The sequence below is a fragment of the Brachyhypopomus gauderio genome, chromosome 5, assembly GCF_052324685.1.
Source record: "Brachyhypopomus gauderio isolate BG-103 chromosome 5, BGAUD_0.2, whole genome shotgun sequence".
NCBI classification, from domain to species: domain Eukaryota; kingdom Metazoa; phylum Chordata; class Actinopteri; order Gymnotiformes; family Hypopomidae; genus Brachyhypopomus; species Brachyhypopomus gauderio.
Window position 1 is genome coordinate 21,759,862 of NC_135215.1, and position 15,536 is coordinate 21,775,397.

Consider the following 15,536-nt stretch of genomic DNA (forward strand, 5'->3'; position numbering starts at 1 on the left):
CAGATTGGCTGCATTTTGGATTTGTTTCAAATTAAAAGGGAGAGCCAGCAATCCCTATATGAGTCAGTGTGTAAGATCTGCTTATAAAAATTATCCGCCAAAGATGGAAATACATCAACATGCATTCTCATATTAAAACGAAGCACCCTTCAAGTACAACATACAGTATAGTGTAATTCTGTAGTGTTGCCCAGAGTACTGGAAAAAACAGTTAATATGAGCAGAGATTAACCACTCATTAGCACAGCCACTGTCATGTCTTTATTTGAGGTTCAGTATTTACATCTCTGTTTTTTCCAAGATAACAACCAGAGGTTGAAGTTCTATCCTCAGAGATTGGAGTGGCCAAATCTGAGAAGTCCAGATGTGTGAAGAGTCAACCTTGTGTTCTATAAGATGGCCATACTAAGGAAACTTTTGGTGAACCTGGTGTTTTATGTACTTCTCTTGCATAACCTTTACCTTGTCACCCCCTATTTTTCTGGAAATAGCTCTAGGGCATTGAAAGTTGTGGGCCTGAGGAATATTTCTGGGTACTGTCCCACCACATCTTGAACTCTTTTCTTATCCATGAAGTGCATTGTAGGCAGCCAGACTGCTCTGGACCACCTAGATCTTGCTGTAGAGATGGATGTAATGTCATGCAACACCCTAACTTCAGGTGATGCCAAGGAGTCAGCAATGGTCATGACTGATGTCAGCCTTGCAGACTCCACTATTGGATAAACACACTGGATAATTATTACTTGTCAGGAGGGCTTTTAAAGCTGCCTATCATAAGCAAAGTTCTGATGTTACATCTTCCAATTAAAATTAGCATCAGTGTCAGCACCTGTGCTCAATCATGCTTCACTGTGACATTGGGAGCAACCACTTAGGTAAGCTAAGTTATGAAATTGGATGACTGGTGTATGTGTGATGACTGTACTGTGCGATTGGACAAATTAATTAGTGTTTTTTTTTTGTCCTCACTTGGACCAATCCAATGCGCCTGGGAGATGACCGCCCTCAGTGGAGAGTCCGCCACGAACACCCTCCCTGGGAAGACAGGGGAAAAGACGTTAGATACACACAACGGAACGTTCACAAAAACACAAACAGGAACATTAATGGACAGAGGCATGAAAGGGAAGAGGGGATTCGGGGAAAAACACAGGGACAGACACACACAAAAATGGAGCCAGGCTTCACGCCTGTAGGAGGGCTGTCAGAGGGGAAAACCCTCCCGGAGTTGCAGGCGCTGTAGTGAGTGGTCCGTTTCCCGCCCTTGCCGCAAACCCTCCACTGGGTGCAGCGCGGCTGGTAGATGCCCTTGCAACCCTCTCAGTGGGCACGCAACCAGTCTCTCTGGAAGCCCTCGGGGGGGTGAGCCGCAGGGTAGGCCTGCCGACGCTCGCTCTCCTCCCTCCAAGGATCGCTCCTCTGGTCTGGCTTTGTGAGCAGTGTCTTCTACCTCCATCTCCTCTTCACCGCCTGTGCGCCATATCATGGGCTCCACCGGGGTCTCGCCATGGGAACAATCCATTGCGCTCTTCTTAGAGGGATAGGGAGAAACGCCTTCCCTCAGACCTCTCCTCCCTCTCACGGTCTCACCGGAGTACTCCGAGGGAGGCGGGCTCATGTCCTCTTCCTCTGTGCATGGCTCACCGTTCGAGTACTCAGATGGAGCTTTCCTCCCCTTCTTCACCCTCGCCGTAATACTCGGTGGGGGCCGAGTATACGGAGGGGAGCTTTCCTCCTCTTCTGACCCATCCTTCTCAAACTCTCTCTCTGGGGTCTTGGCGTCATCTCCGCTGTAATACAGCTCAATGGAGCCGACTCTCAGAGTTCTCCATGGAACAGTGTTGCCTATACCAGTCTTCACCTATGAGTTTTCCATCCACTGTTGCCAGATTTGTGTTGTCTGTGCCTGAGCCCATTTCTGTTCTAGTCCCTGTTCCTGTGTTTTCCTTTGTTTCTGTTCCTGTGTCCATTCTTATGTCTGCTTCAGTGCCTGTGTCTTTTCTAGTTCCTGTTCCGTTGTCCTTTGATTGGTCTATATTACACTTTTGTTTTCCTCCTCTTTATCCGGTTTTTGTACTTGTTGCTCTTGTATCAGTGGCTTCTTCATCTGGGTCGCCTGTTCATGTTCGTGGCCCCAGCTTCTGTGTCTGCTTCATCCATCCTGGCTGCTTCTTTTCTGAGTCCTGTGTCTTCGGCATCTGTTCCAACTTGTTTCTGCTCCTGTTTCTGTTCCTGCTTCTGTTCCTGTGTCTCCAACTCCTGTGCCTGTGCCAACTCCCTGTATCGCCCCATGTCCTGGTTCTGCTTCTGTTCCTGTGTCTCGATTGGCTCCTGTCTTTGCTTCTTGTATTGTCTTGTCAGTTCTGATCTAGTCCTATTTGAGTTCCTGGTCCATGTCATGTTTTGTTTGCACATTTTGCCACTCACTTTGTGTGAGTGGGGGAAGTTCCCTTCCCCAGCTTCCATGTCTCCATGGTTATCCTGTCTCATGCCTTTGTTTTGCTTCTCTTCCGGGTTTTCACTTTCTTTTTATGCCCCTTGTTTCCTCTCTTTTCATTTGTTATACTTGTTCCTTGTTTATTCCCTTTATTGTCTAGTTGGTGCATTTAAGCCCTTGTGTCCTCTGTCTTGTAACTCCTCATTGTTTGAATACAGCTCTGTTGATCCTAGACCATGTAATTTGTCCAAGCTTCTGTAAAGTTTGCACTTGGCCTGTGTCATGTTCAGCTCCTGGTTTTTGTGTTTTGCTTTCTGTTCATCATGTCTCCCTGAACTGTTTGTGTTGGCTCATTGACTATGGACTGTTTAAATGTCCCTGATTGTGATTGGCCCCTAATAAACCTTGCTCCTCTCAGTGATTGCGTCCACCAGTCATTCTCTCCAAATGAATCCTTCCACAAATTGAATGCTCATCAGCACTGCTGTTCCTATGGTGATTCCACCAGGTAAATATAAGTTCAGTCTTAAAAGTGCAACAGACCGCATTCATTCAGTGTTTTAACTTCTCTGATGTCTACATTGTAAAAAGCACACCCAGAAGCCGTTTATAACTTGTTTTCCCTTTTTTGATTAAAGTTTGTTTAAACTTTAAACTTGTTTAAAGTGAGGCAGTGTGATGGCTTATCCAGAGTCAAAATAAATCATTGTTATAATAATGTGTGAAAAGTCACTTCAGAAATCAAACAAAATAGATTTTAACATGTTGACCTAGATGTTTTGTCAAGTGACAATTGTTTTGACTTCAGTGGTGGAAAAATTAATGTTAGCTTGAAGGAGTGACACAGATGAATTTTATGTTCAAGATTTATTTATTTCACTGAATGAAACAGGCAGGAAAATAAAATTAACCTCTGTGTGAGAAAGCTAGGTGTTTACTTAGCTATTTTAGTAACTTTGAGCTTGTTTGTAGCAAACAAAACCTGTAGTAGCAATTTGAGTTCAAGATTGAATGCAACATAAATAATCTTTGCAATTTGAAATGAAATGGTCAAATTTAATTATCCGAGGGAATAGAAAGAGAGTAAATAATACTCACAATATAGGCTATTCACACAGAACACCCAGTGAGCCTCAGGAATGTGTGCTGAATCTGTTTAAGTAGGAAGTGTGGAAAGTGGTTCAAGCCACAAAAGGCCTTAAAACGTGGAGCACATATGGATCCTGTCTTCTGTCCCTTACTGCCTGTACAGCATGTCTAAAGGGGACCGGAATTATGCCTCTCCCTATAATATGAAATAAGTGGTCAGATGTGGATAACCACCCCTCTGTGGCACCCAACTTAGCACTCATGAACAGTGATGGCTAAGTTACCTTGAAAAAGTAATCTGTTAAAAAGTAACTTAGTTATGTTACATATTACTTGATTTTAAATGTAACTATGTTAGATTACAAGTTACTTTAGTAGTTACATTCAGCAGCAAAATGAGTTTTTCCAATACTCACTTTATTGGAAGTGTCACGGTACAGCTCCCGACCCCACCCCCTTGAGCGTGTGTTTATGTCGTCTGCGTGTAGTCGTCTGCGTCTGTGTATCTTCGTGGGTGTGGTTGTGTCCGAGTGTGATTATCAGTCTCGCCTGTGGCTCGTCTCTCGTCATCACTTGGGGTTTGTGGTTTTTCTATTTAATGTGCGTTCGCGCAGTGTCCTGTGCTCGTCTTTGTCTGAGTCTCACACGTTTGTGTTTAAGTTATATGTGCGCTGTGTGCGCTATTTGTTCACTCAATAAAGTGACGTTTAAGTGTGCGAGCTGGATTCGTATCTCGTCCTTCCGCCCGCACCCAACGTTACAGGAAGTGCATTTTTAACAGTAACAATGTATCTCCTGACATTTAAATAATATATCTCCTGACATTACATTTGTGTTGCTGCGCAGTATTATTTGTAAATGTATTTGTAAACGTAATACAAGCAAACTATTCAGTCAGACAGCTATTTGTTTTGAAACAAAATACAATTACAATTTCAAGCATTTTTAAGTACATTAGCCAAAATTCCAGCAATTTTCAAACCTGGAACACAATGCAACATTAAAATTCATCAGGTAAATGTTCCTTCCCCTGTTTTTGACTGGTATTTCTTTACACTACCACATATCGTTACGGAGAACACTGCACAGAATGACGTGTAAAACGTGCTTGCGCTCTCACAGAGCGCAGCGTGCGGAGTCAAGCACTACGGTCAGACTATACGGTCAGAGAAGTATAACTGAGCCAAGAAGAAAGCAAAAATATATATTTTTACTAAGGAAAATAAAAATATTAAAGCACAGTTACGTGGATAAATAACTTTAATCTGATTACTGGACTGGAAATAATAAGCCCTGTTTGGCGCTCCAGGGGAACGTGCGCACACTTCCTTCACTCTGGACGCGCCTGCAGTTCCTCTCCGGAGGGCTTGCCTGTCACTGCCCGCTGGTCGTTTCTCGAGGCGCCTCTGGGGGCACCTCGAACCTCCATGTTGGGTCTCTGGCCATACCAGTCCCCTCTCGCGTTCCTCGAGGCATCGCCGATTCACCCCTCAACATATCCATCCCTCCTCCTCAGAGGTACCCAGGCTTTGAGACATAGCCTCCTCCGAGGTATGGTAGCGCAAGCAGACCATACTGCTCGCCCCCGAGGTGGAACGAGGAACGTCTTCGTATTGGGGATTATTCTCTCCCCGGTGCCCTCACTGTCACCTTGTCAGGGCTGGCTCAGATGCCACTCCTTCTACCACCAGGAGAGGCACGCGAGTCAGTCCTAGACTCACTGGGCATAATCAGTAGTGATCCGTTTCAGCTGTTCCGAGGGCTTCTTAAGGAAGCTTGGTGAAGCGGAACATTGCTGATTCGTTCGGTCATGTCTGCACGTTCTCAGCATGCTTCTACTTTTCTCGTGGTTGCATTTCGCTACAAGGTGTTTCGTCACCTTTCTCTCTCTGACTACTACTTTACTTATTCAAGGTTCTCTCTCCTGCATCGCTCCCTGACCTACCTCAAGTTATCCAATCCTGTTTATCTTCCTATCCGTTTTGCCTTTATTTTTGGGAAGGGTTTTGTTTTGCTGTGGCATTTTCTGCCTGCTGCCAGTTACTTCCCTTGGCATATTTGGTTTCGTTTTCACGTTGCATTTATCTGCGCTGTTTTAGTTACTGTTGTTATTTTGATTCTTTCTCCCGTCTCCTTACGGTTGAGTATTTCCTTTCACACGTTGAGTTTTCAGCGTTGGTTTGCTTGCACAGTTTAGATTTCTTTTTGAGATTACCGCGTTGTGTTTTGTTTCTCGTGTTATCGCGCTTTCATTCTGCATTGCTTTCATTTATTCTACCTGTGTTATGTTATGTGTTTGACCCTCGCGCTTGCGTTTAGCTCTGACAAACGCATTAGTGCTGTTAACCAGAACTTGGGTCTACCCTTCTCTCTATCACAATACACAGTGTGTACATCCCTGTACTCCCGCATTACACATCGCCAAGTACACAGAGGTGGAACAACTAGCTTCCTCCTCGCCCTCGCTGTTTTACTCGGGGGGGGTCAACACATGGACGGAGGGAGGCTGACGTCTTCACCCTCCTCACTGTAGTACTCGGTGGGGGCCGATACACCTGCACCCAACACCAAAGGCTCCTCCATGCCTTCCTCCAGATCTGCCAGGGGAGAGAATTCTCTCAGCAAGGCGTGGTATCCCTCTCTCCACGCAGCTCCAAAGAACACCCCAGCATTCCTCTCCTTCTCGTCCTCTCGAGCACACGTAGGGGAAGACGCATGATAATGTTTTCCTTTTTTCTTCCCCTTCTTGGCCCGAAAAACATTCTGGCATCTTTGGCTCATCTTTACGTTATGTCGAGGGAGGTAGGCACGACGAGGCACATAGTAGTGAACACACACACTTTTATTGCACGCAGTGGAGTCCAGCATGGATAGCGCACAGCACTCTTAACATCAAACATGAATGGCATGAGCTTCAGACAAGCACGGGACATTGCGCGAACGCACATTAAATAGACGAACTACACAATCCCCAGTGATCACGAGACGAGGCACAGGTGAGACCGATGAACATGCTCATGAACGACCCACACCGAGACGCAGACGACATAAACACACGCCCAAATGGAGGGGTCTGGAGTTGTTCCATGACACATTTTGAGGTTCTTCAGAATGTCCATATGGGAAATCCTTTTTTGGTATCAAATATAACTCTTTCACACAGACTCTTTAAATAGTCAAATAATGATTGACCTCTAAACAGTGACCCAATGACAGAGGCTAGGCCTTAGTCCCAAGTCATCCATTATCACTACTGTGAGAGTTGGCCAGTTTGCCATGAGTTCTCTTTCATTTCCAGATTTGCAACACTGTTTAATCACCACCCTGTATTCTATCCCAAATATGGCCAAAACCTCAAGATGCTGTTATGTAAAACTTAATTTAGCATTGTGTATAAATTCCATTCTCACTAAAAATAACTAATTAATGCCACTCAGTGTTGACATAAAAAGGTGAGTTCTGGAGATCTGTTGGATGGCTCTGTCGATCAGGCATTCAGAGAAGATTGTGTCATCGTGGTGGGAATTGGCAACATTCTGCAAGGTGAAAGTGATTGCACAGATGTTCGCAAAAACTCTCCATAGACCTGAGTTGAACAATCTGTCGAGAGAGAACTGTCATGAATGTCTAGAGACTCTTTTTTTTTCTTACCTCCTGTGCAACAAGAACATTAATGTCAAAAGAGAAATATTGGTTCAGCTTGCATAATTTTCATCTAGTTTGCATGTATCAGTTGTGCAGTCAAATATTTGCACTCAAATTTTGGCAATAGCAAAAAACAACATATGTGGAAGTACATTATACAAACTATGCAGGAAGTTGAGACTGCTATCTGTAATGTTTGCAATCAAAGACAGCTTTATCTGCTTAATGAGGAGAGGAAGGAAACATGGCTCCTGCTTTACATGTTGCCTGATAAGTCATGTATGCAAGGAGGGCTTTGACACTGAAGAATAGGACTGCCTTCTGAATGCTCACCAGCAATAAGTGAGAGAGCAAAAGAACACAGGAGGGGGAAGGGGCAAGTAATGTGAAACAGCACATGAGATACTGGCCTCTTCTTTATTGGCTCCCCTTTTAATGTTTCTGCAGCTGATTTAAATAGATGTGCTGTGAGGGCTATGAGGAGAGGAGGTGACGCCAGGCAAAGAGACATATTGGAGAGGTTGGTCATCACTAGCGTGAACCCAGGCAATAACTGGGCATAGGGAGAATGCAGACATGCATAGACAAACCTACACAGCATTTACTGTTTTTGTGGTGCAGTTGCACAGTCAAATATTTGCACTCAAATTTTGAAATGAAATGAAAAACACATGCTATGAAATATAAATATATTAAAACCATTCAAATCTACAGGATGGTTAACAAATAAATGATCTTTTTTTCCTGCTCTACCATGCAGGCCCTAGGAGCCTACTGGATCTTAGTCATTACTTTCTGCAAAAAGTACTTGGCCCCCAGGAGACTGGCTCTGTACTGTCTGAGTACTGTCATGCAGGTCCTCGTGCTGTCAGATGGCCTGTAAAACTAGCTTAGCTGTCTCTCATTTAGTCCGCCAGCTGTAAATTAATTTTATTGTTAAACAATATGGTAACAAAGGTGTGGAACCAGAGGTATCCACAAGTTACTCCTTACATCGTATGTACATTTCCCTCTCTTTCTCTCTCTCTCTCTCTCTCTCTCTCTCTCTCTCTCTCATTATCTCTCTGTTGCTTTGCGTTGCAGAAGCTCTAGGGTTGTCATTGTGTTCATAGATCAGTCATCGTAACACATGAGACTCAGACTTCACACAGAAAACTAATGTGCATCAGAACTGGTTGTGATACAACAAACAGGAAATTCTTTGTAATCTTAGCATTTAAGTTGACTAATTAATATTGCATTTGACTCATTAAAAAAAAAGTTTTTTATTCTAACATCTGCTGGGAGAGTTTCCTAAAAATTGCAGTAAACTTTTCACAGTTCAAAGAAAAAAAGAAACAACCTCAGCAGCAAAGTTGAAAAGACATTCAACAGGAACTGGCTGCAGGATGAAAAAAACATACAGGCTACACACTAGCAACTAGACAACAGGCTCAGAAATTCAGTAGTCATATTATAATGCAGAGGACAAGCACAGAAGCATTAACATGGATGTTACTGAATCCACAAATGAATAGGCCCAGAAGGTGATGATAAGGGTAATGGCAAGGAGGCGATTATGTAGTATAAGAAGGTATAGTATAAGAAGAATTGGTCAGTGAGTTGGTGATGTTAAGTGCTGATAGGTTAGGACAGGGGGAGTTGGAGCCAAGGGGATAACTTCTTTACATACAATACAGCTATACATTCTAATGGCTTGAAGAAAAAGTACATTTAGCTTTATTACTCCTTGTCAAATTATCACCTTTGTTTAACAATGGCATGTGTGTTGGCTCAGAAATTAGAGATATAATATTGTACAGATTAACACACACACACAAATGTTTCTGTGTTCTCTAGCAAATAGTGTAATTGTGAAGGCTATATTAAACACTGTCAGGGTTTTCTAAAACTACTCAGCTTTGATGTGGATCTTTTTCCATCATCCAGTCGTTTCTACTGTGACTCCATGGAGACATGGAGTGGGGGAGGGGTGCTGAGTTCTCTGCTCCTGGAGATGTAGCCAGAGTACAAACACATTCATGCTTGCACACATACGGAGTCCAGAGCATCAGGTAGCTGTTTGGTCATGAAGCGTCAAGTAGCTGGTTGGTCACAAAGCTTCAGGTAACTGGTTACTTGTTGCTTTTAGCATGTGCAAAAACAGAGAACAAGAGGTTCTGTCTACTGTGTAGGCAGACATAAAAGACATTACTACTTAAAAATACACCGACCTAATAATATTGTCTGGTTAAGTATGGAGTTAAATGCTTTAATAAAACAGGTTTACAGAACAGGCCATTAAGACCATTAACTCTACACTAATATGTAGTAGTTTCAACTTAAGGGCCATAATGTTATGAACGAGACTTCATAGTGTGATAAAATAGCTAGTCAGTTGGGACATAGTGGACCTGCTTTCACACAGAAGATTGGAAAAAGAAAAATAATTTGCTATTCAACATGAGCAGCCAATTGGGTGAAGGGGGGTTTAGAATTCCTTCTATAGTAGTTAATCATGTGGGGAAAAGAACATTGAGAATGATCTGATGTGGTTGTTTGATTAACACCACATGAACTTTGCCACATAAATTACAAAATATATGATAATATATTAAATGAAATGAAGTTTGATCGTTTATATCCATGTTGCACCATAGCTAGTCTGAATTTTCATTTCACTTTTGCCAATTCATGGAATGAATGTGGGTGTCAGAATGGTGTTTATTATGGTTACTAAATCCAGCTAGATGTTTATGGGTGTCACTCTAGTGCATTGCTTGAGCTCATTCAAATGCTGGCCTCATTTATTGGGTGTCTCTATTACCTTATCCAATGGCAGCACTACAGAGGGATTCAGGAGAGGTGGTGTTTTGCATCCTTTTCTTTTAGCGAATCAAATTTAAGAAGAAGCCTGGCAGGATTTATGGTTGCATTACTTGGCAAGAGGAGTTTGCAGTTGCTCCTCCAAATCAGTTCCACCGTGAAATAGAACGCAGACGCTGCTGTGGATGGCTGACTTCCAGGCAATTGCTAAAGCCTAAGTCTGACTTTCATGAAGACGTGTGATGTAACCACCTGCATTGCCAGCCATTAAAGCCTCTCGATGACTGCATGTTACAATGTAGCTGAATTGAACACAGTCCAATGAGTGGAGGTGAGTTCATCCATCTGTGTTCACACACTCACACTGTATGGTTTACATTCACATGCTCCCACTTGTGGGTCCCTCCAACCTCATAGTCAAGCTAATGGATGTTTCCTTAATCTCTTAAGTGAGAACACATGATAAATATTGGTGTAAAATGGTATGAAGTAGTTTTGGTCTCAGGTAAATACAGTTTTTCTTTGAAGTACATACATGGAGAACAAGATAAAACAGTTAGATGCTAAGTGTAGTTTTCCTGCCCTGAACATATTTCTGTTTCAAAGTCCTGGGCAGCATCAAAGGCATGTGGGAAGTGGTATAGGGTTAATTTCAACTTTTTTTTTTTTTTTTGGGGGGGGGGCACACTGCTCACACCACCAAACTTAACATAGTGTATGAGTAGTGTGTGCACATCTAACCCCTTTGCTATATTCCACTATGTTTGTGGAAGCGAAAGGAGAGCCTGTGTTCTGCTGCAGGCTGTGGCTGAGAGGACTACATATTATATCACACACTCTTACTGCTCTGATATACCACACACTCTTACTGCTGTGTTATTCCACACATTCCTACTGCTCTGTTATACCACACACTCTTACTGCTCTGGTATACCACACACTCTTACTTCTGTGTTATACCACATATCCCTACTGCTCTGATATACCACATACTCTTACCGCTCTGTTATACCACACACTCTTACTGCTGTGTTATACCACACACTCCTACTGCTCTGTTATACCACACACACTTACTGCTCTGTTATACCACACATTCCTACCGCTCTGTTATACCACAGTCTTACTGTTCTGTAATACCACATATTCCTACTGCTCTGTTATACCACACAGTCTTACTGCTCTGTTATACCATACAGTCTTACTGCTCTGTTATACCACACATTCCTACCACTCTGTTATACCACACAGTCTTACTGCTCTGTTATACTACACACACTTACTGCTCTGTTATACCACACACACTTACTGCTTTGTTATACCACACATTCCTACTGCTCTATCACACATTCTTACTGCTTGTCTCCACTTGCAATTTAAATGACCCCAAAAGATGTAATTAAAGAACATTTCTAAATAAACAACATATTTATTGACTTGCCACTGGGGTTCCAGCACAAAACCAAAGCAGTTAGGTTGCATTAAATTGAAGAAATAAATCTGGCAAGTTCTGACCCATCAAGCTAGAAATACCCATGACATCAGTGTTTAAAGAAGAGCCTTTGTAGTGCCACTTAGTCTGTGGTGCACTCTGCAATGGTGACTGCTATTGTTTCTCTTTATAGCAAACAAAAAAGAGAAGATATCCATTAGAACGGTCTCTCTTAAGGTCAGTTGGGGAGAGGTTGCCAGTTTATGCTGCTTTAAAGCTATCATTTGTTTCCTGGCTGTATGTCTCTAGGTACAATCACATACTGTTTTGAGAAAGAAGGCCAACTTTATTTCAAAGGACAAAAGAAAGTGGTCAGGATTTAGAAGAAGCATGTTGGCTCCAAATCAGTGTAAAAGAGCAGCAAATGTGAACGCATTGTCAGTGCATCCTTTGAGTCCAGTAACATAAAGTGCTTCCTTCCACACTGGCTTTTGGATCCACCTGTTGTCCATATGTGTTGCCTTGTTAGAAATTTTGTAATGTGGAACAGATTTGTCCTACATTGCCACACTACATTGGTCCCAATTAGTATGACATGCGTTCAGATTAGCTGGCTGTGAATGTGTATTAGCTGGTACCAGGACATGACATCAGCAACAATAGTCTGATGGTGGTGGTAAAGTTCTACCTGTTTAGTGAAGAAGTCTAGACTTTAAAAGCAAGAACCCGGTTCTTTATCACCACTGTAATTGTAAACTGTTGGTTTGAAACTTGATCTCTTACTGTGCGTTCACACCGAAAGCGATAAAATCGCTCTCCGTCGCCGAGTCGCCAGCATCGTGTCGCGTGGGGGCGTGTCCAACATCACGCCGGCATGCAGCACGTGACATATATGCAAATCACGTTTTTAAAGCAGGACGCAGTATTTATTTTAATCTATTGATTACAGGACACACGATTATAAATGAGTGCGTGTATAAAACATAGTGTGTGTATAAAACACATATAGTATATAAACCTAAAATGTTTATGTATTTTTTTTTACTTTTTACCCCAGACCCGAAGATCAAACAGGAATAAAAAAATCATAACCAATAATAGGGTATACGCTAATTTATTGCAGATGTTTTTTAACAAATGAACAGTATTCCCTCCAAAAATAAACATTTTGTACTGTAAATAAACAGGGACACATCGTAAAGTGCGGGACATCCAGAGACAGCCACTATTAATCTCTCCTCCATTTTGCAATCGGAACAAATAATCAGTAGGAACCAAAGTCAGAGGTGCGGTTTCGGAGGAGGGTGCAAACATACTTTCTGATTGGTAGTCGCCGCCGCGCGTCACTGCTCATTTGCATAAAGTTGAGCCAAGCTCAACTTGTTCGCGTCGCTCGAATCGCTCACTTCGCGTCGCGCCGCGCCGCGTCGCGTCGCGTCGCTGGTTGTCGCTCACTCTCATTGAAAATGAATGACTTCCGGTCGCCGTGTCGCTCTCGTCGCTTTCGGTGTGCAGAAATTGGACATGTCTATACATCTGTTCACGAGGCCAGAGAGGCTGTGGACGGCATGGGTCTGAAATAGAAGGAAGCTGGTGACAGGCCCACCTACACATGCACCTTGAAAAATTAGCATTCATTATTATTCCTTACACCTTTGCAAACCAGCTCAGGTCAGAGATTTCATATTAGAAAACAGTCCATTAATGCATGAATATAAGATAACACATTTGTCCCTTTGACACTACAGCATGACATTGCCAGTATGTGAGGATTCTGGTTGGAAACCAATTAAGCTTACATTGATGACAACATTAATAAAAGTATCCACATCACAAGAAATAAGGTGCTGTGTCTTATGAACATCACGATTGGATGGTTCAGAAAGGGATGTTTGGTCTGAGCGTTGTATGTCTCTCCTTCAAACCCTGTCTTTCTGTCTCTCTGTCTCTCTCTCTCTCTCTCACACACACACACACACACAGAGACGCACGCATGCACGCCCACACACACACACACACACACACAGAGACGCACGCATGCACGCCCACACACACACACACACACACACACACACACACACACACACACACACACACACACACACACACACACACACAGGAGAGGTAGAGTCTGTAATATGATGGAAAACACTTGCAGCAGACTTGGGAAGTTCTCAACATGCTCCACAATCCTCCTTTTGCCCCTTAGAGCAGCTTTCTGGCTTCAGTCATCACAGGCATTGCACGGTGACATGTTGACTGGTGAATCATCACTGTGGATCCCCCCCACACATACACACACACACACACACACACACACACACACACACACACACACACACACACACACACACACACACACACACACACACACACACATAGCAACACATGGTGCCTGGATGGCCTCTGCTTGTTTTGAAGATGATCCGACTGTTTTGAAAGACCTTTGGTAGAGCATTAGCTTAATCTTCTCATTATCTGACAGCTTCTCCCAAAAGCACGGTTCAAAATAACCTTTTGTCAGAAGCATGTGGTGTCATTATCAACCCAGTGTGGAAAGGGTTATGGTTTCAGTGTTGTCCACTAAAGTTTTATTAAAGTTCACAGTCCTTGTCAACCACAGGCACGTGATTACCAATACTCCTGGGGGAAAATAACTCAAAAACTCACAGTGTGAAATGTTGAAAGTCAAAGGCTAGTCACTAAATCCAGAGAAGAGTGCTTTGTGTTTTTGAGTTTATGAAGATGCTCAAGCTAAAGCAAACAGTTGGCATTCTTCATGCAGGACAATACTTCCTTTCACTAACTGAAGATTAGATCAGGAATTCTGGGGTGTCAAGAAACTTGTGTGGATGTCCTTCATTGGAACTCTCTCCCTTATGTCTGTCAGCACCTTCCATGCCAAGAAAACTGAAACAAATCATTCTGTTCATATCAGTATACACCATTTTATCGGTTGGTCAAAACCCACATTTCCATGATTTCCACATTTAATGCCTGTGGCCAGTTGAGTGTGTTAAACCAGTTTTCTGCAGTCTGTATCCTGTGGTCTGTATTCTGCAGTCTGTATGCTATGGTCTATTTTCTGCAGTTTGCACCCTAGAGTCTGCAATGTATTCTTCTGGCTTGATCACAGACAAGGCTGTGTAAGGCAGTCTGGATTCATGCTCGCACTAAAAACATATCTGCCCATGAATTCCTGACTAATGACATCATGTCTCATGAAGGCAACTGTGATGAAGGGAAGGCTCATTCTTCAGCACCCCCCACCCCCAATCACCACCCCCTAGCAGGGAACTGTAGGCACAACCTAAACTGGGATTTCTCAAACTTGTTATGGTGTTTACAGGAATACAATCAGATGACAGTACTGCCCTGATCTTGGAAAATGTCCATGTTCCATTCTCAACAGCTGCAAGTAGGTATGAACTTAGTAGACTTAGAATAATACAGCCCCTGTGGGCCAAAGCCTGTGTCCTTGCCAATAGCAAAACTATATTTTGAACATAGAGTTGGATTATTTTGCAATTATAAAAGTGGACATACAAATGTACTTAACTGAACTCTTGATCTAATGTGTTTACACCAGAATAATCATGGGCATTAGATACATGTAACACAGTGTCATCTGAAAGATTTTGGAAAGTTTTTTTCAAAGACACTGTGTTTGAGGAGATTTTTATTGGGTGGACCACAGAGCAATAACTGTCTGCTTTATGAAAGCTGTATGAATGGAAATAAAGGGGGTATTACATAATTGTGTATTATAATATACTGGGATGTAGAGTAATTATTATATATATTTAAAATGTATTGTGCCAGGTAATATTTTATAATTGTATAATTTTTAGCCAATTTTCTTATGTCAGAACGTTTGCGTTATAATGTGTTTCATTCATGAATAAGTGAATGTCCAGAAGCACAGAATGGACATGTAGGGGGACTGGCGGGTCCCCTGAAGACGATGACTGAACGCAGCAATCGCTGATTCACAAAGAAGAACTGCAAGTAGACAAAATATATTTAAACACGTAAAGGTAGCATTTATCACAGGCTTAAAAAATATGAGAAAAAAACAGCAGACTCCTACATTCAAACAAACTATCAACTTAGCTCTGTGGCGAT